The sequence below is a fragment of the Hemicordylus capensis genome, chromosome 1 (genome assembly GCF_027244095.1).
Source record: "Hemicordylus capensis ecotype Gifberg chromosome 1, rHemCap1.1.pri, whole genome shotgun sequence".
NCBI lineage: Eukaryota > Metazoa > Chordata > Lepidosauria > Squamata > Cordylidae > Hemicordylus > Hemicordylus capensis.
In genome coordinates this window covers 292,225,052-292,248,967 of record NC_069657.1, presented here as the reverse complement: position 1 = coordinate 292,248,967, position 23,916 = coordinate 292,225,052, and the positions used below count along the sequence as shown (strand labels likewise).

The 23,916-nt window shown below is 43.7% G+C and overlaps 1 protein-coding gene and 1 long non-coding RNA gene across 10 annotated transcripts in view; one reads left to right on the top strand and one right to left on the bottom strand.

The window, feature by feature from the left end:
• LOC128340718 (uncharacterized) overlaps positions 1–16,417 on the bottom strand; it is a 34,287-nt gene extending 17,870 nt beyond the window's left edge. The window contains exons 1-2 of the long non-coding RNA XR_008313917.1: positions 16,199–16,417; positions 3,192–3,298 (exon numbers count right to left, since the gene is read on the bottom strand). This is a non-coding gene — a long non-coding RNA (uncharacterized LOC128340718). The remainder of the gene's footprint in view (positions 1–3,191; positions 3,299–16,198) is intronic.
• Positions 1–23,916, top strand: part of CSMD1 (CUB and Sushi multiple domains 1) — a 1,678,033-nt gene that overhangs the window by 1,203,720 nt on the left and 450,397 nt on the right. The window contains exons 1-2 of one of the 9 annotated variants that reach the window (XM_053286232.1): positions 13,383–13,434; positions 16,642–16,686. The exons of 5 other annotated variants lie outside the window; for them this stretch is intronic. The gene's annotated coding sequence lies outside the window, so the exon portion shown is untranslated. Of the gene's footprint in view, positions 1–13,382; positions 13,435–16,258; positions 16,687–23,916 lie in introns of those variants that run through there. 3 more of the 9 variants (XM_053286230.1, XM_053286233.1, XM_053286229.1) reach the window with 3 other exon arrangements.

Here is a 23,916-nt window from a genome sequence, read left to right as displayed (position 1 = left end):
GCAGCTATAGAGAAGGCCCGCCTCTGAGTCACCACCAGACGAGCTGGTGGTAACTGGAGACGAACCTCCTCAGATGACTTTAATGTGCGGTGGGGATCACGCAGAACATAACTTGGGCCTAAGCCTTCCAGGGCTTTAAAGGTAATCACCAGCACTTTGTATTTTGCCCAGAAACATATCGGCAGCCAGTGCAATTGTTTCAAAATAGGTGTAATATGGTCTCTCCGGGTTACCCCAGAGACCAATCTGGCTGCCGCATTTTGAACTAATTGAAGTTTCCGAACTACGTACAAAGGCAGCCCCACGTAGAGTGCATTGCAATAGTCAAGCCGGGAGGTTACCAGCTGGTGTACCACTGTTTTGAGGTCATCCTCCTCAAGGAATGGACGCAGCTGTCGAATCAGCCGAAGCTGATAGAAAGCACTCCTGGCCATGGCCTCCACCTGAGAAACCAGGGTGAGGCCTGGGTCCAGGAGTACTCCCAAGCTGCGCACCTGCTCCTTCTGGGGGAGTGTAACCCCATCCAGAACAGGGAGTTCTAACTCACTCCTCAGATTCTGAGCCCCCACAATGAGCACCTCCATCTTGCTTGGATTCAGATTCAATTTGTTCTCCCTCATCCAGCCCATTACTGCCTGTAGGCAGGCATTTAAAGAGTGAATGCCATTTCCTGAAGATGAAAAGGAGAAGTAGATTTGGGTGTCATCAGCATACTGATAACACCCAGCACCAAATCTCCTGATGACCTCACCCAGCGGTTTCATGTAGATATTAAAAAGCATTGGTGACAGAATGGAGCCCTGAGGGACTCCATATAATAGCTCCTGCTTTGAGGAGCGACTGTCAACAAGCTCCACCATCTGGTATCTACCCGAGAGATAGGAATGGAACCACTGCAAAGCAGTGCCCCCTATTCCCAACTCCTCCAGGCGACCCAGAAGGATACCATGGTCGATGGTATCGAATGCCGCCGAGAGATCCAAGAGGACCAACAGAGTCACACTCCCTCTGTCGATTCCCCGGTAAAGGTCATCCATCAGGCCGACCAAGGCTGTCTCAACCCCATAGCCCGTTCTAAAGCCAGTTTGAAATGGGTCTAGATAATCAGTTTCCTCTGCTGATCCTTTTGGATTTCTCAATGGCTTTCAATATAATTGACTATGGTATCCTTCTGGGTCTCTTGACCAAGGTGGGATTAGATGGCACTGTTTTACAGTGTTTTCTTTCCTACCTCTCTGGCAGATTCCACATGGTATTGCTTGGAAACTGTTGCTTTGCAAAGTGAGAACTAAAGTACTGAGTTCCACAAGGCTCCATACTGTCTCCGGTATTAACATCAATATGAAACTGCTGGGAGAGATAATCAGGAGGTTTGGTGCAGGGTGTTATCAATATGCTGATGACATCCAAATCTATTTCTCCATAATGATCTCATCAGGAAATGGCATAACTTCCCTAAATGCCTGCCTGGAGGTGGTAATGGGATAAGAAACTGAAACTGAATCCAAATAAGATAGTAGTACTGACTGGGGGGGTGGTCAGGGTCGGGATCAGAGAGATGGTTTAGATCTGCCTGTTCTGGATGGCATTACACTCCCCCTGAAAGATCAGTACATAGTTTGGGAGTATTGCTGGATCTAAAAACTCTCTCTGGTTTCTCAGGTTGAAGCAGTGGCCAAGGGTGTTTTTTATCAGCTTTGGCTGATACACCAGTGACGCCCATTTATGGAGGTAGATGACCTTAAAACAGTGGTGCATATGTTGGTAACCTCCAGGCTTAACTACTTTAATGCACTCTATGTGGAGCTGCCTTTTTATTTGTTTCAGAAACTACAATTGGTACAGAATGTGGCAGCCAGACTGGTCTCTGTGACAACCTGAAGGGATGATATAACACTGATTTTAAAGGAACTGTACTGGCTGCTGATATGTTTCAGAGCGGAATACAAAGTGCAGGTTATTACCTATAAAGCCTTTAATGTCTTGGGCCCAGGGTACTTAAGAGAGCGTCTTTTTTGTCATGAACCCTGTCTCTGATTAAGATCATCTGGAGAGGTCTGGTAGTGGTTGCTGCTGACTCGTTTGATTGCAACTCGGGACTGGGCCTTCTCTGTGGCTGCCCTGAGGATTTGAAATATGCTCCCTCTCAAAATAAGAGCATCTCCAACTCCATTTGCTTTTAGGAAGACCTTGTTTTCTCAGGCTTTAAACGGAAATTAATTTCAGACCGTTTTTAACCCATGAAATTTTTTTAACTTTTTATTCTGTGGAATTGTTTTGTTTTTACTCTGTTCTATATTTGTAGTGTATAATTTAAATTGTGCCTAAAGACACACATATCAGGCAGTATATAAATGTGATAGATAGATAAAGAATCCAGACAGTTTCACACACTGGTGACAAATCTAAGAAAGTTAACTGCATATTTGTTCCCCCCACTTCTTTTCTTTAAATGTACTGTGCATAAAAACCCCAAGTGCTTTTGAAAATGGGTGGTTCTACAATAAGGAACAACAGCAATCTACTGAAGTAGCATGTATAAATAAGTTGTAAATGATCAGATTTGAATAATACACTCTTTCATTGTTAGAAAAATAAGGTTTAAATGCATAGCATTTTGGGTAGTAGAACACTTCTGTTTTCAATCAGCGCATGGAGAAGGGTTGTGATTGTGACAGCTGTCCTTACTCCCAAGCCTTGCATTTTCATCTGACCTCAAGCAAAGAGCCTGTCTACATACAAGCTGTACCTGCTCCCTTTATCCCTCAAATATGCCGGGTAGAGGTTGTGCAGCAGAGCTTACACTTTTGAATGTACAATATAGTCTCTTATAATCTTATTATGAATAGTATTAAATTAGAAAGTAGCCAAAATTTAGTTCAGCTAGCAATAATTAAGGTATATAGGTCAGCCCTGATTATTTTTTGTTGTTTGCTTTTGAGCTGTTAACGGATAGCTAGAGCAGTTAATAACTTATTCCTATAGGCAGAAATGAACCACTAGGTTTTAAAGAACGATGTTAATTCAGTTTGTATTGAGAATATATCTTCCTACATGATGCTGTGTCAAAATGAGAAAGATTAAGCAGTCTGGATTAGTTTCAGTGTAAAATACTGAGAAATCAAAAAATCACTCTTTCAAGCTGAAGACAATACATCAGCGTAATGGTACTACATGACAATAATGTTTACTTTCTTTCCTTTCCTTTTCTTGGCTGTTGTTGGTAAGATCAAGGAAAATCACTCCACATGTTCAAAAGTGCTGTCTTTTCTGTGATGAAGTGTATCAGGATGAAGCCCTAACAATGAAAACACAAATGATTTATAAGTTTGAGCTCTGATGCAAATTGAGCACTGAATTATTGTGGTGGTTTTTTGTTTTGTTTTTTAAAATAATCCCCTTATTTTTTTAAAGCCCGAACCCCCTTTATTAATAGGCACATTCTAGTCCTTGGAAGAGATCAAAGAAACACTTGATAGGACAGAACTATCTTCAGTAATGTTCCGTCCATGATTAACTTTTACGTGGAGAATTATAAAACATCTCAATATGGCCCTAGGTGCTGAAGTTGTTCTAATGTTTTATCTCTAAAAGATGATAAATTGCTAAGCAGATAACTCAATTTGAATATTTTTGTTTCTGAATACTTATTAACATGACATCTGGCACAGTCTTAACTAGAAGAAATGATTATGCTAAATAGCATCAGGACCTATTCTGAATACAAGGCTTTAGGAATGTTAAATATTTTTGGTAGAAGTGTGCAGCTGTGTGGTAACAATGAATTATTCATTATCTGCTTTTGGATCTTTTTTCATTTCCAGACACTCCTCTTTCTTTCTTTTTACTGCGTTTTTTGGCCCTCCAGTTCTCCAGAGATGAGCTGCAGCTCCCACAAATTTCTTTCAGGTTTCCTCCATTTTACCCTTTAGACATGAAACATTCAAGTCACATCACTGCCCCTTCTCTCAAAATCCACTTATTCTGTGATGCATAAGAGAAAACTGCCAGGTAATAATGGCTCGGTAAATGGTCCAGTGGAGAATTCTAAAAAGGGAAGCTTGAAATGAATGCAAATTTATTTAGAGTAAAAGCTTTAACCGACTCTAAAATAATCATTTTTTTAAAGGCATGACATTGCAATAATTTTGTAAATTTGGGATTTGGCACTAATCCAAATAAAAACCTCCACACATTTGCATCAGAAGTTGATATCAGCACCTAATTGAATGAATTCTTTCTGGTACATTGTTGAACAAACAGCAGTTTAAAAACAAGACATTGGGGGACATTGTTAAATGTGGGATGACTTTGAGAGAAGAAATGGATGGCATGTTATGGCAAGAAGACAATCATAAGACTCATGTAACGAAGTTGTAGAGATAAACATGGTGGCTATCAGCTGGGAATGGAGAAAAGAGGACCATGGCAAATTACAAAATGACTGACAGGAAGACCAATGGGATTTTGTGCAGAGAGGATAAGTCTGTTTTCTGATATGATTTGCAAATCATATCACAAAGCTTGATTTGCAATGCTATTTCCAGTTCTAGGCACCTGGATTCAAAAACAATCAAATCAAACTGTAGCAAGTGCAAAAAGCAGCAGCTAGAACCCTTATTGAAATGGATTCCCCTTTGCCCAGGTCATGTCTCAGGCCATGCAAATGGCCAGGGGGCATGTGTGGTGGCCTCCAAAATGGACACCACCACTGGAAGAAGTCCTAAAAATGGCCCAAAATGGCCCTTGGACAAGCAGGGGAAGGCCGGCACGGGGATGGGAAAATGGCAGAGACCCCCCTGCCAGCAGCTACTGCAGCACCCCCAAACCCGGCAGTGAGGGGGTTTTTTGGAGAGAAAATTAATCTTATATCCCCCAAACTGGCTTGAATTTGAGCCGAGCTGGGGGTCCGTTTAGGGGGCACAAAACCAAACATGTCTAGTTTGGACTCATACTGAATCGGGAAAACTGGTTCTGTGCACATCCCTACCCTGCACATCGTCTCTCAAGTGTTTGTTGCTAGGGACGTGCACAAATGGCACAGAGGCCATGTGCATCCAGGTGCTACGCTGCCACTGTGTGTGTGCTGTTGGGGGAAGTCCTGCACTAGCAGGAAGCTGATGCTACTTACTTTAAAAGGTGCCACTCACCATCCCCCCATTGCCACCCTTGAACCGCTGAACCGGTACAAATCGGTTTGCAGAAGCATGAACTGTTTCATATTTGAACCTGTGCATGGACCGTGGTTGCACATCCCTAGTTGCTGCTGCTGTCTGCTTATGTTTCTTTTTAGATTGTGAACCCTTCTGGGACCGGGGATTTATTTCTTTTTCTATGCAAACTGCTTTGAGATGTTGTTGTTGAAAAATGGCATATAAATATTTATAACAATAAGTAATAGTAACATGTCAGGTGGTAGAATGAACGGTACACTTCAGAATACAGGTACAGCCATTTTGGAAGGGCGGTATATAAATCAAATAAATAAATAATAAAAAAAGTATTTGCAAAAATAAATTGAAACCTTTTTGCACTTAGGTAAAAGTTCCACTCCTAACCTTTTGCCTGTCATGCTTGTTTACTACTAGCAGAAAGTATTTAATATAAGACAGGGCTTTTTTAAAAAAAAAGAAAATTCAGAACTGTACAATGGTATGCGGTGCATTTTCTTTGTGTGTGAGTCATAATTGTGCATTTTCTTTGTGTGTGAGTCACTTTGTTGCTTAGAGTCACATTCCATGATATTTAGAAGCCAACATAGAGTGGGAGAAAATTCTCACAACTGGAAATTTGATAGCACTGTTTCAAAAAAGTGTTATATTAGTTCAAGTGTTATATTAAATATATATTACTCTCTCTGAAGAGTAGCACATGAGTCTCCAGGAAGTGTCTGTGGCAGGGGGAGATGACTTAGGTATATGCTTTATCAGGGTCTGGGTTCTCACTTTTCTGTGTTTCTTTGTCAGTGTTATCCATCACTTTTTACATCATCTAACATAATAGTGGCTTATACAGCACACAGCCAACTAAGCACCCCAATGGGGTGTGAGCTCACTGGCCACATGTCTTACCACCCTGCCCATGCCTCCAGGCTCCATGCCAACAGTGCTCCCTGCCATTACTGCTGTGGCACTTTTGCTTTTTTGCAGAGTTCAGGAGTTTTGCAAGCAAGGAGCAGACACTTGCATGTAAAACAAAACATACCCAGACAGACCTAGTCGCCCCGAGGGTGCTTCATTCTCTACCCCCTCCCACCGACGTGATGAAACTCTTTTCCTTCCCCCTTTGCCGAAAGAGAGACTGCATGCAAGTAGCATGTCCAGCGCCACTCTTTTGAAAGTGACCCCCCCCAACTGGACTCCTCAGTTCCTCGCAGCAGCGACCCAGGCTCATCGAGCATCCCCTACAAACAAACACAAACACATGGGTTCTTGGGGACACAAACAGCAACTGAACTCACAAGAAAGCAAGAATGCAACACAAGTCTAGAACTGATTTTTGTTTTATCCTGCTCGTCCTCCAAGGAAGGAGCCCAGAGCAGATCCCCCACTCTTTAAAAAATCCTATGCAGTTAACTGCCTCCCCTCTCACTTTTCAAAATCTTATGCAGACTTAACCCTCCCAATCTCAGGGAACTTTTAACCTCCCCCCACCCCAATCTTAGTTATTTCAGGCCCCCTAAAGCTTATATGCAGCACCCTACTGACCCAGGAGCTGGTAGGAGCTGGTGGCCAGGCAGGTCCCCTGCTTCCGTGGCTGCCTGGCTATTTCTCCTCCCCCTCCTCTGTCACTTGTTTTCTATCACCTTCAGTAGCTAGGCCAGCCACTCGCAGTGCATGCTGCCTTCCATGGAGCCTCCAAGCCAGGCAGACCAGCAGGATCAGGGAGGGAGGGAGACAGTCAGAGGGCACTACTCTGCTATGGAGCAGCCTTAGCCTCACTTGATGCTGCTGTGCTGTGGAGCCTTGCTGCTGCTAGCTCCCTTGCTTCGCAGCAGCCTCCAGTCCCTCTTGCTGCAGCGGCCCTTGTGCAATCAAGCACATGATGTGCAAGTGAGCATGTGAGATCACATTCTTGCTCCCACCAACACCGGGAAGCCAGAAGTCATTCTTCAGTCAGCCTCTGCATGGAGGCAGGCAGACAGGCTGATGAGGGCCACACTGTCCCACCACTCCCACCACCCACAGGAGAGAGATTTGGCTGGCAGCAGCAAGCTGCTGGTATCAGGCTGTGGGTGGGTCTCGCACACAGCCACCCGGACCTGGGGACCATTTTGGAGGCCTCCCTGTGGCATTTGGAGCCCCCCTGTGACAAGGACTGGACTTCAGACCAGTGTGCCTGTGGCTACACCTGACTCCCTTTGGGAAGCAATGATGCAGAGTGTCGTGGAGTTTTCGATGCCCTCACTAGAAGCATGGACGGAGTCTGAGTAACACACAGCTAGTGAACTTGCATCCTACTTGGTATGTAAGTCAATTACATACCAGTAATTGTTATAAATTACATACCAGTAATTTATTATACCAGTAATAAAAACAGTGGTACATTTGTTGGTAACCTCCAGACTTGACTTCTGTAATGCACTCTACATGGGGCTGCCTTTGAATGTAGCCGGAAACTTCAGTTGCTTCAGAATGCAGCAGCCAGGTTGGTCTCTGGGTCATCTTGGAGAGACCACATTACTCCTTTGCTGATGGAGTTACACAGGCTGCCGATAGGTTTCAGGGCAAAATACAAAGTGCTAGTTATAACTTATAAAGCCCTAAACGGCTTAGGTCCTGGGTATTTAAGAGAGCGTCTTCTTTGCTATGAACCCCACCGCCCATTGAGATCGTCTGAGGAGGTCCGTCTCCAGTTGCCACCAACACGTTTGGTAATCACACAGAGATGGGCCTCCTCGGCGGTTGCCCGGAGATGGTGGAATGTGCTCCCTGCTGAGTTACAATCCTCCCCATCTCTGGCTATTTAAAAAAAAAAATTTGAACACCCTTTTTTAAACCCTTCTCAGGTTTTTAATTTAAAAATACTGTTTAATTTTATGATTTTTAATTATTGTATTGTTTTAACTTTTATGTGTTGATATATGTTGAATTGTTTTATCTTTTATATGTGTTTTAATTGTTAGCTGCCCAGAGACGTAAATTTGAGTGGGGTATAATTTTTTTATTTTTATTAGTTCTTGTTTACACAGTCAGACAGGTGTTATTGACTGGTTTGTTTTATCCAGACATCGAGTCCTTCCCAAGAACCTGGGATGGCTGAATATTATTATTATTATTATTATTATTATTATTATTATTATTAATTTAATATTGATCGTAACAACAACATAATGTAACTTCATCCTAGCATCACATGAGAGACAGTGTGGAAATATAAATAATGAATAAATAACCCAACTTTTGCAAACTTCTGGCTTGAATTTTGAACTGCACAAATGTTCTTTTAAAACTGCCCCCCCCTTTTTTTTGAACTGAAAATTTTGTGTCTAATTGCACATTTTTAAAAGTCCCGATACCGGGGAGAATTCAAAACATGTTCCCTGTCTACACTCTGAAGTGGTTCAGTCCATTCTCCCATGTTGGTATTCTACCACCTTATTCTGCTGCATGTGTAGACCAGGACTTAGAAGGCACGGAATTACACTTTTAAATACATCAAAACAGCTAATGCAGTAATTGAGTAATAATAATATAGGTATGATATAGGTCAAGGAGGATTGTAAACCCCTAAGCAGTTATCTGTGAGCTGTTTATTCATAAATATATGGAAAGGAAAATATGTCCTTATAGCCTTTAACACAGGATGGTTCAGGTAATGTCCTATCCAATTATGGTGTGAGAGAAACATTAAGTAAACTAATGAGTTCAGTTCTTTGTCAATCTGTCTCTGAAAGATGTAGATGAATTATAGTGATGCAATTAATTAGCAATAATGACTAGGTATCTGACCAGATTTAATCCTGAAAGGATTTGGTTGGTAAAATAGTGTGTGTGGGGGGGGGAGGCGGATATGTAAAACTAAAGAGCAATTTTTTAAAAAGAAAAAATGTAGACAAACAGAAGTGCACTTCCCACACACTGGCTGACATCCTGACTACTAAAGCACTGGTCCTTCTGAAAAGTTCAAACTTGGCTACACTGGGGGGTGGGATTCTAACAACCCCCTTCTTCCTTCCCCAGAAAGTTTTTCACACTGAGCTTTTAAAGCCCTTTAATTTGCATCTTCTCCAGAATGGAGGGGATGCTTTCACATATCAGCCAGATTTACCCCGAAGTCCCTGCGAGTTATCAGGGAGCAGCTCACACATAATTTGGGTTTTTCACTGCACATTAGAGTGTAGCCTGGTTTATATCCAGGGTAAAAACTGCTTGTGTGGGTTTTTTGGAACAACTTCGAGTTTGCAGTAAAGCCTCCCAGTAAACTTGCGGTAAAGCCTGCTGTGTGTAAAAGTCCCTTGAAATACTTGGTCCCAAAAAAATATGTCCCTGAGGACTGCACAACCCTCAGGGGTATATTTTTGTGACACAAAGTGCTTTGGCAAACAAGAGGGCTTCCAGGGCAAGGGGAGGTTGTCAAACTACACACACACACACACACACACACACCACTGCAGCATTAGTCTGGAACACTTCAGGAGCACTAGTGCAGCAGCGTGTGTGTGTGTGTGTGTGTGTGTGTGTGTGTAGAGAAGTTCTGTTTAGGGATGTGCATGAATTTTTTATTTTATTTGTACATGAATCGAATCACCCCCAATTTGTTTTGGGTCTGAATCTGCCCTCCCAAATCACCCCAGATTTGATTTGTACCTGAATTTTCTGAATCTGAATCAATTTGGGGGAGAGGGGTCCTGGGGGCAAACGAGTGTGGTGGGTGGTGGTGCCCAGTGGGTGAAAGCTACCACCCAAATTTCAAAGAAATTTGGCAAAGGGTGATATTTAAATGATTTTTGAAGTTTACTCATCTTTAAGCTTTCCCCCATAGGGAATAATGGGGATTTCAGCAGCCTTAGTTATAACTCCCTCAGGGGGGACCAGGGGGGACCAGAGTGGGTTGTGGTGGGTGGTAGTGCCCAATGGGCACTCAGTTTTCAAAGGAATCAGACAAAGGGGTGATTTTAAAAAGATTTTTGAAGATGACATGTCTTTGGGGCAGATTCGGGGAAGAAAGGGGGTTTCAGGGGCAGAAGAGTGGTTCAGGTGGTAGTGCTCCAATGGGTGCCTGATACCACCCAGATTTCAAAGAAATTGGTGAAAGGAGTGATATTTAAAGAATTTCTGAAGTTTGTGCATCTTTAAGCTTTTCCCCCATAGGGAATAATGGGGAATTTCAGCAGCCCCATAACTCAACTTGGGGGGCACCAGGGTGGCTCAGAGTGGGGTGGGGTGTAGTTCACATAGGATGCCAACCACCCCCAAAACCACAAGCCACTGAGTTTTGTTGTTTCTGAGGTGTTTTTCTGAGAGTAGATTCTCTGATAGGAATGAGAGTGGATTCATGTTTGTTAATGTTTGAATCCACTCTTCTGCCCTCAAAATGCCTTTTCTGCCCTGAATCTGCCCCAAAGACATGCCAACTTCAAAAATCTTTTTAAAATCACCCCTTTACCCGATTCCTTTGAAATCTGGGTCGTAGCTTCCTTGCACCCATTGGACACTACCACGCACCACCACTTGCTCTGAGCCAGCTTGGTGCCCCCTTGGTGCCCCCAAGGCTGCTGAAATCCACATTATTCCCTATGGGGAAAAGCTTAAAGACATGCCAACTTCAAAAACTCTTTAAAAAATAGTCCTTTGCCCAATTTCTTTGAAATTTGGGTGGTAGCTTCCACCCATTGGGCACTACCACCCCACCCACTTTGGCCACAAAATGGAGGTCTGAAACTCCAAATTTTTGTAACAATTTGTTCCCGTATCCAGGCAATTGAGGACAGGGGTGATTTGTTTTGTCTACAAGTCACCCGAATCAGCCAGATTTGGGTATAAATTGTCTTGTACCCAAATAGTTTTGCACAGCCCTAGTTCTGTTGCACTGGTGCTGTGTAAGCCACTGTCTTGTGATGTTGACCTTTTTATGGTTTGAAAAATTACTTTTTATTCAATATTATGTACTTATAGTTTCATTTTAAAGAAATATTACTTATTTATTTAATAAGATTAAATGAATATTACTTCTTACTCAACCTTATTCGTTATAGAAAAAGAATTACTCTATATTACTTCTTATTTATATTTCTTCAATCAAAGCATACAGTATGAACATAGGAAGCAACTTGTTGGACTGCAGCCCAAGTGTGTTAAGTAGCTAAAAGACAGCTACAAAGTGGTAGGTATCTAAGTAGTAGGTTCAAATTTTGCCTGTACCACAAACTCATTAGGTGGTATTTGGTAGGACACTATATCTCAGCCTAAGGTCCCCATCTGCAATATAGGAATAATAATGCTAGATCACTGGCAGGGTTGCCATAAGGAATGCTCAGACAATTATATGAAGTGATCTTTACACTTCATAGCAAGACTTCTCCATTCAAAATCGATCACAGCTCCATCTTGTCCAGCACAAGAAGCAACACAGATAAAGCCTTTTACAAAGATGTTTTACAAGCACTGTGGCACAATGCTCCCTATCAGTATCCACTGAGGATTTTAGTCTGTAGCTAAAATAGAAGAGTTAATCTTTTATATTTAATCTTTTTTTTTTTTAATATGGCTTTTTCCTGGTTTAGGAGGAACTCAGACAGATGTCTCATACATTGATTCTCCCTGAGTACTAGGTTTAGTGTTTTCCATAATCTTGGCAAAGAGGTGTATTAATGTACATTCAAGGAGTTGTATAACTTAGTAGGAGAGAGGGGCATAGCTCTAATTGAAACAGGACAAATGTCCCTGGGCCCCTGAGGAAGAGGGGGCCATCAGCTGAGTGACACCTTGCTCTTCGCTCTTCCCCTCCCATCTCTCTGAACTAAAAAGCGTGGAGGGGGAAGAGGGATCCATCTTCACTTTTTGTCCCAGGGTGCACGCCAACCTCGATATGTTGTGGTAGGATATGTTTTTGAGCTTAGAGCCTCAAACTGAGGTTTTCATAGAACTAATCAGCTGCCCAGAGACATATGTTTGGGCGGGATATAAAATACATACATACATTTCCAGTTTTATTTCTGATTCAGTGGAGAAAGCTTCCTTGGATGGAACCTTGTTTATAGAATAGATTACAGTGACTGACATTCTAACTAATGCGGGGGGGGGGTGCTCCTAACAGCAGAGCTCACCAGTGTTCTTGAAGCACTCTGTTTGAGTGGAAAGACATTGTTGAGGATCACTGGCAGAGCAAGGATGCCAGTGGCCCCTTCCCAGTTTGCTGGCGGCGGCCCCTGCTGCCATGCCCCCATCTGACCCCTTCTGGTGTTAGATGCACGGGGCTTTGTCCCATTAGGTAACGGGGCTGCGTGCCCCATTTGCAAGTAAGTTTCAGCCTGTGCCATGTTCATTGCGCAGCTGGGAGTGCAGAGGCGTAACGATAGGGCGGGCAGGGGGGGCACATGCCTTCAGTGCCATCTTTGTGGGTCACATGAGGGGCGCCGCCATGACCCCCGATGATACAAATTTTTTTTTAAAAAAATTAAATGTCCCTTCACGCGGCGCCCGCGCCCCCCTCCATTGCTTCACTGGCCTGGCTTGGGACTACTGGGAGACACAGGTGCCGTGCCGCCGCCGGCGGGAAAGAGAGAAAGAGAGCGCGCACGAGCGAGCACGGCACTGATTGGCGGCACAGGAGCTGCTTCTTAAGGCGTGCGGCTGGTCGGCTGCGTTCTCTCTCTCGGCTCTCTAGCTGGGTCTCGTCGTCTCACGCACGCACGCACACTGCGCATGCGTGTGAGTCCGTCGTCGGCTTCCTCCCAGCTCGGCTCGCCTGCTCTTCTGCACGTGGAGCACGGCGGAGCCGAGGAGAGCGTTGCTGGGGGCTGGGGCAGGGCTGCAGCAGAGCCAGACGCAGCAGGAGGTGGAGGAGGACAGCAGGACGTCGGACTCTAGAAGAAGCCAAGAACCAGACCTCGAGGGCGTCCGTTTATTAATTAAAAGCGTCAAGCATGCACTCAGGTGTGTGTGTTTGTGTTACTGTTCTATCTTCGTTCGTTCTTACTTATCAATCCCTTCCCCACCCGTTCTGCCACTTCCTTATCCTCAGGCTCTGGGCTTTTTCCTACTATTGCTTTTACTGAAAATAATTACTTTGCAAATCGCTATCTAAATCTATCTCGCTATCTAATCTATTCTTTTGGTATTCTCCCTCCGTGGTCTGCGACTGCTTGCTCCCTCTCCGTGCCTTTTCTCTTCATTGTCTGCTCCTTTAATGTTCCAATTGGCTTTGAAACAAATGCCTTCAGCTGCATCATGTGATTAGGGTTTTTTCCTCGCTATCTAATCTATTCTTTTGGTATTGTAATCTCTGGAGACCTAAAGGAAGGGAGGGGAGTGGGGGAAGTTCTCATTTTCCCTCTCTGTTACCTTGATGTCTATTCAATTCATTTCAATAAGAGTGTAGGAATGTTATATCTGAGAAGTCTTCTAGGCTAATTCTGATGTTTGAGATACCAGCCAACTTCACAGGGTTGTTGTGAGGAAAACCTAAGTGTAATGTAGTATGTATATCATCATTTGTTGCATCATAATTCTGATGTTTGAGATACAAGCCAACTTCACAGGGTTATTGTGAGGAAAAACCTAAGTGTAATGTAGTATGTATATCATCATTCATTGCATCATAATTCTGATGTTTGAGATACCAGCCAACTTCACAGGGTTGTTGTGAGGAAAAACCTAAGTGTAATGTAGTATGTATATCATCATTCATTGCATCATAATTCTGATGTTTGAGATACAAGCCAACTTCACAGGGTTGTTGTGAGGAAAAAACACATGTGTGTCAGTCAGATGTATGTTGTGGGGTGGGGGCGCAATTTCAGTGCTTGCCCCGGGCGCCGTTTTCCCTAGTTATGCCTCTGTGGGAGTGCCAGAAGAGTAGTTAGAGGAGAGGGGGCCTGTGTATGCTCCTCTCCCCGGCAGCTCTCAGAGTGAGGGAGATAATGAAGAAAATAATCAGGGGTGGAGCTGAGGGGTCAGGGTCCTTTGAACCCATCTCCTCAGTTATAGCTACACCTATAGGGAGTGCCTCTCCTTGCTTGCAAAAGCAGGGCAAGACATTCCCAGCCAGGCTGAGAACCCAGCACTGGCTGGGAACATGTCTCCCTTCTTTTGAAAGCAGCGAAAGGCACTCCCAGCCTGCTGTGAATGTGGTGCCGGCCGAAATTTACTTGCAAACTGGGCACATGGCCATGGGCATGGCTGGGGCACCAGGCACAGTACCTGAACACAGTGGCCTGGGTTATTTGAACCCGCCTGTGCAATGGTGGCTGTGTCCCTGCTGCAGCTCAGATTATGAGGCTCTTAGCATGGTTATGGAGAAGAGCCTCTAGGGGTTTGCGGGGAGAGCGGGCTTAGCCCGTTCTCCCTGCACACGAGCAGCAGTCTGCTCTGGGTGGCCGCAGCAGCCGCCCACACAACTGCTGGCTCCATCACGGAGCTGGCTGGGGAGTTCGGGGCCCGTGCAGCCCCTGGAAGCTCCAATATGCCCTGCGTGAATACGCATGGCATACCGGAGAGACCCCCAAGCCGAGAGGCTGAAAAGTCTACTCATGAGTAGCCACGCTGTGGAGCCACACCGTGGCTACTCATGATTTTAAAAAACTCCACAAGCCTGTTTTAAGGAGCAGGCTAACTAAGCGGGCTAGCCACTTGTAAGCCACAGGGCTTGCCTGCGAGCCCAGTGGTTTACATGAGCAGAAAAAATTGGGCTAGACTCTCCTAGCCTGATTTTTGCTGCTCGTGGGAATGGCCCCTTTGTGTTTCTGCTTCATCAGAAGAAAGGTAGTCAGGAAAATGCTGGTTATATTGCATCTTTCTTTATATACCACTCATGTTTGTGATCCACAAAAACAATAACTGATGTGAATATTGTTGCTTATATTTGATCCTTTGCTTCACTATTCACAATTGTCATATGGTCTAGCACAGCATTTCATCATATACTCTTTCTGACAGCACAGTCCCCTCTATAAATGCAATGCAGAAAGAGTTGTAAGGTTCCCCAACCGTGTAAGAGTGATTCCCAGATGTTGTTGACTACATTATACCCATAATCCCCAGCCAAAGGCCATTGCAGCTGGGGATTCTGGGAGTTGTAGTCTGGGAACATCTGGGAATCTCTCTTACAGGGAACAATGTTCCCCAACATCTTCTGTCCACACAGCAATCATCTCTGCATTACACACTTCATTTATTTAACAGGCAGGTTTTTTTAAAAAAAAATCCATGCTCTGTACTCTTGCTCAGATGTGTGAAGAAAGAGGCTCCAATACCTCCTAATAGTTATTTCATAAAAAGGTCAGCAGGGGGTGTTGAGCCTGTGGATTGTCTCACAGTTTCCCCCTGTGGTTAAATCACATCATCTGTGATTAATCTGATGTTCACTACTAAGAATTTCTGGGCTGATGCTTAATCAGACTCATCATATACGAGGCACTGCTGTGTCAGATATCTAATGGCTACGTTGAACAAATAAGATAGGATATACAATGGTTGTGGGCTTTTAAAAAAGTAAATGTAGGACAATCTGTGAATAGTCTTTTAGCATTCTGCGTTTCTTTTTTATACACGTAGCTTTTAAATTAGGTTTTAGGAACACTGAGGTATCAAACAACTGGGTAATTCAGACACAACTGGCTAAAATTCCCCCCTCCAATCTGAAGTTACGGCTATAACTAAATATGAATTTTACTTTTTACTTTTGAGTTTGATAGACTTTCCAAATAATATGGAGTGAGATTTGTAAGTGCCTTTCTCGATCAAAGATTGAAGGCTGATGGCAGTGTAGCTATTGTAGTGCATTTTTCTGTATGCATTAATATTTTGCTTACAAATACAAGCATTGCCAGCTAGCATAAACAGAAGTCATAAAATGACATGGATATGTTTCCACTATGGGTATGCACGGAACTGACTGGGCCGGTTCGATTTGAGTCCGGACTGGATCCGAACCAGAGTGGGCCAGTTCGGTCTAGCACCCCCTCGATCCCCCCCCCAGTCCAGTCCAGTCTGGGGCGGGGTTCACAATCATTTTTTAAAAAAAAACTTTTACTTACCCCCTTCAGGGGAGTTGTTGGAGGCAGAGGTGGGTTCAGGGGGGTCTGCGGAGCCTCCCCCTCCCACTGCCAGCCTCCCTTTTTGCTGCTACCAGACATTCGGCCGGCTCTTCAGCCAATTCAGGCCTTCTCCTTCCGGAACGGTGGCCATTTTGGAGGCTGCTGTGCCTGCACAATTGGCCTCTGCGTGACCCAGGCCTGTTTATCTTGCAGTTTGATTTAGAAATATCAGAAGAGCTGGAAAATAAAGAGACACACTCCAAATACTCACTCTGAAAAGGTACCAAGGACTTCAACAGAATTAAACATAAGTAGTGGGCTTCAGATGTATTACAGCAAAATAGTATATATTCTAAATAGCATTTGATGTAGCTCAGGGAAGACTTAAGCTAATTAAACTAAAACATTTATTTTGGCATATCAATTCGTTTGCCTTGACTTAGAACTAAGTTGCCTTGAAGAATATGCTTCTACAATTTCCATGAAATGTAAGTATATATTTAAACAATAAATAAAAAATAAGATATATACAACATATTAAGAACTAAGATATTTGAACTATATTTCTGATAAAATCAATTATTTTGGACAATGAAAAAGTGTTTATTGTCCCATTATCTACGATTTTGATGACAGAATATTACATAATAAAATTATATGCTCAGTAGTTTTTTTGACTGCTAATGTGTTATGTATGAAGGCAATTCAGCTAAATCCTGTGACATATAGCCTACCTATTAATACAACTTGACAAACAGTTATTCAAATAAAATATAGTTGAATATATTTGAATGGACTGCGGGGACATGAACTACTTTGGATAAACAGCACTGTAGTTTGCTCATGCATTTACATGGACAGAGTAACTTGGGGGACAAACTGTAGACTTGGATAACTAGAATGTTTTTGATAAGCATAATTTGGCTGATGGGAATTATAGTGTATTGTCAATCCCAATGCCCTGAAGTCCAGCTTTCAAGGATTTTTGTGCAGATATGAAGATTTGGTAATTATATGTTTCAAGTAGGGGTGTGTGTGTGTGTGTGTGTGTGTGTATTAGAAGGACCACAATGCATTGCCACAGTTTCAATAAAATCATAAGGAATTAAAATCTTTACTGGCTAACACAATACGGTGCATGTCCAGCCAAAAGAAAGTCACCCATTCAGTGCATATGCTCCTGCTTCAGTAGTGTGACCATTAGATAAATATTTTCAGGAGGCATAGTGCGCTACAGAGGGAAGGGCATATCATCTAAAATTGCCCCTTCCTCTGACTGCATAGCAGTCTGAAAAGGAGCCCTGTTGCACCAATGTAGTGTAGGTCTAATTGTCAGCCACCTTTATCGCCTTGGGGTTGTCTTTTAACGAAAGGCGTTATATAAATGTAAAAATAAAATAAAAATAAATCATCTTTATTAGCCAATATCCAGATTAACGATGTGCTCATGAAGCTAACCAAAAGCTGGTGCTACCATAGTACCATTAGTGCTATGAGGAAAGGGCAATTTCCACTGATCTCCCCTTCCCTCTGAAGCCAACAATAACTCACTAAAATATGTCCCAGTGGGTTGCTCTGTACAGCAATAGCAACCCTATTTCTTGAGTCTGAATGGCGTGTCTATTCTCTTGCAGTATGCCTGGTCAGAAGCCATTTTCAAAATACTTAAACAATGGAAATAACTGTCTTTTGGTTTAAAGCTGAATTAATATTTTCAATCTGGAGAAGATCTTCTCTTTTGAAAAATGTGTCCTTTGTGTTTGTCCGCACAGTTGGAGGGCTTACATATATTAAATTACACATATTAAATTACATATATTAAATTCACAATAAATTCATTCTGTTAGAGCACTTCAGTGCGTGCAACAAATAAAAGATCTTACAAATTGGGCAAACATGTTTCAGTGTCCAAACATAATTGTCATAGGAACATAGGAAGCTGCCATATACTGAGTCAGACCATTGGTCTATCTAGCTCTGTATTGTCTTCACAGACTGGCAGCGGCTTCTCCAAGGTTGCAGGCAGGAATCTCTCTCAGCCCTATCTTGGAGAAGCCAGGAGGGAACTTGGAACCTTCTGCTCTTCCCAGAGCATCTCCATCTCCTGAGGGGAATATCTTACAGTGCTCACACTTCTAGTCTCCCATTCATATGAAACCAGGGTGGACCCTGCTTAGCTAAAGGGACAAGTCATGCTTCCTAACACAGGACCAGCTCTCCTCTCCTTCAATTCTCTATTCTCTATTTCAAGCAGCTGGGAACACTTGAGAATAAATACAGTAACTTAATCTAGAAGATGACAAATCCAAGGACAGGAGAAAGTGGGTGGGGAAGAGGAGGAGATAAGTACCTTTTAAAAAATTAACCCTTTGACTTACGAATAAGTTTCAGTGCCTCTCCCAATTCCTCTTTAATAGGGTATACGCAGGGCCAATTCTGCAGTTAGGTTCAATTTAGAACCAGACTGCCGGTTTGTGAACCGTTTTGATTGGTTCACCCATAGGAAATAATGGGAATTTGAACCACCCCATTATTCCCCATGGGTAGCACCTAGAGAGACCAAAGCGTGTTGTGAGGTAGGGCATGATGGGTTCTACCCAGGACCGGATAAAGGGCAACTGATGCCCAAAGCACAGCCCAACAATGGTGCCCCCTTGACCCCCTCCATTGCTTAACTGACAAGACATTAAAACTCAAGCAAATTATTTACTTATACCTTAATATTTATTTAATTTTTAAAAGTTTTCTTCTAGATTTTTTAAGGTAAGACAAAACCATTCCACTGCCTATAATTTATTATAAATAGCCACAACTGAAAGAATGATTGAGAAAAATGTTTCATCTTCAAGGTCAGACATCATAACATATGACCATATTTTATGTGAAGTTTTATCAATATTTTGTACTGCTCTTTACAATAATCTTTCACAAATCAATGACTTTTTACTTCAGATACATAGTTTAGTAGTTTCTCGAAACTTTAGTCACTCACCGAGCCAAAGAAAACTTTTTTTAACAATGTAGAGTAGTCAAACACAGCAGATAAAAACAATTGCAAAAAATAGACTAAAATTGAGTGTGATAGTGAAATGCAAGGTGGCAAAAGAAATGCAAGGTGACAATAAGGGAGACGAAAAGAGAGTTTGAGGAACATTTAGCTAAAAGTATCAAGGGCAATAAAAAAAACTTCTTTAAATACATCAGAAGCAGGAAGCCTGCCAGGGAGACTGTTGGACCATTAGACAATGAAGGAGTGAAAGGGATTATTAAGGAGGATATGGAGAAGCTAAATGAGTTCTTTGTGTATGTCTTCATGGGCGAGGACACAGAGCATATATCTGTTCCTGAACCAGACTTTTCAGGGATGGAGGCTAAAGAATGGAGTCAGAAGTGACAAGATATGATGTTCTAAACTGTCTGGAAAAACTGAAAACTAACTAATCGCCAGGGCCAGATGGCATCCATCCAAGAGTCCTCAAATAACTCAGATGTGAAATTGTCGACCTCCTTGCCAAAATATATAAGTTATCCCTGAAATCAGGCTCTGTATTGGAGGACTGGAAGATAGCAAATGTAACACCAATTTTTAAAAAGAGATCCAAGGGCGATCTGGGAAATTACAGGCATTGTAAAGTACTTAGAAGAACAGGCCCTGCTGGGGGAGAACCAGCATGGCTTCCGCAAAGGTAAATCTTGCCTCACAAACATTTTGGAGTTCTTTGAAAGTGTCAACAAGTGTGCGGATCAAGGTGATCCAGTTGACATAGTATACCTGGTCTTCCAAAAGGCTTTCAACAAAGTTCCTCATCAAAGTCTGCTGTGGAAACTTAGGAGTCATGGGATAAGGGGATAAGCACATATGTGGACTGCTAACTGGTTGAAAGTCAGGAAACAAAGGGTAGGGATAAATGGAGAGCTTTCACAATGGAGGAAATTAAGAAGTGGGGTCCCCCAGAGATCAGTACTGGGACCTGTGCTTATTAATGTATTCATTAATGATCTAGAAGTAGGGGTAAGCAGCGAGGTAGCCAAATTTGCAGATGATACCAAGCTCTTTCAGGCAGTGAAATCCAAAACTAATTGTGAGGAGCTCCAAAAGGATCTCTCCAAACTGGGGGAGTGGGTGACAAAATGGCAAATGCGCTTCAATGTTGGCAAGTGTAAAGTAATGCACATTGGGATGAAAAACCCCAATTTCAAGTATAAGCTGATGGGATCTGAGCTGTCGGTGACTGACCAGGAGAGGGGTCTTGGGGTTGTGGTGGACAGCTCATTGAAAGCATCGACTCGATGTGCGGGAGCTGTGAAAAAGGCCAATTCCATGCTCGGGATCATTACGAAGGGATTTGAAAATAAAACTGCTAATATTATAATACCCTTATACAAAATGATGGTGCGGCCACACCTGGAGTACTGTGTACATTTCTGGCCACCACATCTAAAAAAAGACATTGTAGAACTGGGAAAGGTACAGAAGATGGCAACCAAGATGATCAGGAGCCTAGAGCACCTTTCTTATGAGGCAAGGCTACAACACCTGGGACTTTTTAGTTTAGAAAAAAGACGACTGTGGGGAGACATGATAGAGGTCTCTAAAATCATGCATGGAGTGGACAAAGTGGATAGAAAGAAATTCTTTTCCCTTTCACACAACACTAGATTCGGGGATCATCCCATGAAATTGATTGCCAGGAAGTCTAGGACCTACCAACGGAAGTACTTTTTCAAACAATGCATAATCAGCTTGTGGAATTCTCTGCCACAAGATGTGGTGACAGCCAACAACCTGGATTGCTTTAAGAAGGGTTTGTATAACTTCATGGAGGAGAGATCTATCATTGGCTACTATTTGGAAGGCTATAGGCCACCTCCAGCCTCATAAGCAGGATGCCTCTAAGTACCAGTTGCAGGGGAGCAACAGCAGGATATAGGGCATGCACATACCGCTTGCCTGTGGGCTCCCCAGAGGCATCTGGTGGGCCATTGTGTGAAACAGGATGGGCCTTGGGCCTGATCCAGCAGGGTTGTTCTTATGTTCAGTGAAAGAGTTAAAGGCATGATAGGTGGGGGGAAACTCTGTGATGCCCCCCTTCCCTTGATGCCCCTAGCACGTGCTTGTTTTGCCTCATCATTAATACAGGGCTGGTTCTACCTACCACCCAATCCGCAAAACAATCGGGATTTTTTTCTCAGTCAGCACCTAATGGTGCAGCGGGGAAATGACTTGACTAGCAAGCCAGAGGTTGCTGGTTCGAATCCCCACTGGTATGTTTCCCAAACTATGGGAAACACCTATATTGGGCAGCAGCAATATTTGAAGATGCTGAAAGGCATCATCTCATACTGCACAGGAGATGCCAATGATAAACCCGTCCTGTATTCTACCAAAGAGAACCACAAGGCTCTGTGGTTGCCAGGAGTTAACACCAACTTGAAGGCACACTTTACCTTTACTTTAAGTCAACCCTAATTCTCATAGGCTTCGGGTCCACCTACTGGACCAGAAAAATTAAAAATTGCCTGATTTTTTTGCAGGTTGGGTGGTAAGTAGCACCCATCATGCTCTACTGTTCAACCCACTTCGGTGTCCCTAGACACTACCCATGTGGAATAATGGGCGGTTCAAGTGCCCATTATTCCCTATGGGTGAAATAGCACACAAGTCTGCCACACAAGTGAAACACACACACACACTATAAAAAAGAGGGAATGTCCCAACATAGGATGCAAAACACAGTCCCAAAAATAATCACTGACCCAGAATCTGCCAGCCACAGTGCCAGCTGCCCAGGCTGCGTCACTGGCACAAGTTCCTCTCCCACACACTGACACACATGACTCCATTGCAACAGCATCCACAGCACCCATTGCAAGTATAGCCAATGCCATAAGCTGAGCTCAACAACCTCTTCAACCACAAATTGACTGAGTACACCTTGCAATGCAGACAAAACAGACTACCAGAGCAGTGAGTGAAGCACAAGTTAGTCTGAAGGGCAGACATGGAGCTCATCTCACAGCAATCACCAAGAAAATATTACACACACCAGAGAGAGCTGAGCTTCACTATCCATTTCTTGCTACAACACAACCTCAGAGAACAAACCTCAACAAGTCTCAAAGAAGGCAGACAACCAAGTTCTGCCTTTGTCCATTTGAGATCCAGCAGAACCAGATAGTCATCAATCATAGTAGCAGCAATAGCACAGCAAACATATTAAATAGTGCTGATAAAAAGCAAACCACATAGTTACTTGATAAGAAGTCTTCTTTCCTCTCTTCATGTCTGGGAGAAGTTGGCCTCAGATTGGCTGGGTCCTGGCTGTGCTGACAGCCTGCCTAGCTGACACATGCCAAGGCACCATTACACGCTCATCATGGGCCATGGATTTGGGAGGTGGGTGGGTTCATAAATATCTTTGCTTCTTTGACAAAACGTTAACAGTAACACACAAGTTAACAGTAAAACAAACAATCAGACCTCCTGCCTGTTCCACCACAGCCTCCAAATGGTGTTGGGCCTCAGGGCACCAGTCCATCAGCACCCTGGGGCTGGTGATGGGTGTCCATTTGAGCATGTCAGCATGTGTCAGCAGCACTAATGGGGAGACTGTAGGGTTGTTCCCGGAACCGGCTGGCCCGGTTCAGTTTGAGGCCAGACCGGCCTCAAACCCAACCGGGCCAGTTCAGTCCAGCACCCCCTCGAACACCCCTGGTTCAGTTTAGTGTGTGTGTGGGGGGGGCGTGTTTCACAAGTTTAGTTTCATTAAATAAATACTTACATACATTTTTTAACCTTTTACTCCCCTCGGGGGAGTTCCTGGAGGCAGAGGCAGTGGCGGCAGGTGTGTGTTTGTGTGTGTCCATGGAGGTTCTCCCTTCCCCCACCGGCCTTTGAAATCACCCCCTCGGCTGGTTCGGCCACTCTTCAGCCAGTTTTCGGCCTTTACCTAGCGGCCCAGAGGCCATTATGGAGGCCGTGCGCCTGCACGGTTCGATGTCGAACCTGTTTGCACACCCATAGGAGATTGTGACACATCTGGTTTGGGGGTTGGCCAGGGTGGGGCAAGGTGACAGTGGTGTTGCAGTGGGTGGGAATGACCATGAATCACTCACCCTCTATGTCCAGCCTGGGATAGACCAGCAGGGGGAGGTTGGCCTTCAGGAAGACCAGCTGCTCCCCCAAGCCAGCATCCAAGCATGTTCTTAAAGGAGTACACCTAAAAATAGAAAGTGTGCATGTGAGAAAGAGGTGTTTGAAAATGGATGTACGATCCAGATATACTGGTGATTTGGTTGAAGCTGTGTATATATTGAGGTGCGCCTCTTGTCTGAGCAACTGAGTGGGCGGGCACTCCCCATCACTGTCACACACACACACACACACACACACACACACACACACACACACACAGCTGCCCACTTGCTCTCCTTGCTGCCTCTGCCCACTGCTATAATCATGTTGCCTTTTGCTGTCTGTTGACTCTTTGGCTGTGTGCCTCCAGGTTAAATTCTGCCTGTACTAATGACACACTTGGGCCAAGCTATTTGAGCTGTGCGAGGTAAAAAGTTCACTGAGGCTGCTTAGCCTGTGAGTTAAGTAATAGAGAGGGGTGCTTTTCTGTGCCATCCCAAGATACTGCTTCTGGCAACAGGTGGTATCAGACAGAGGCTAAGAATGGGGCTGAACTTCTCTTCACCTTTTTTCATGCGTCTGG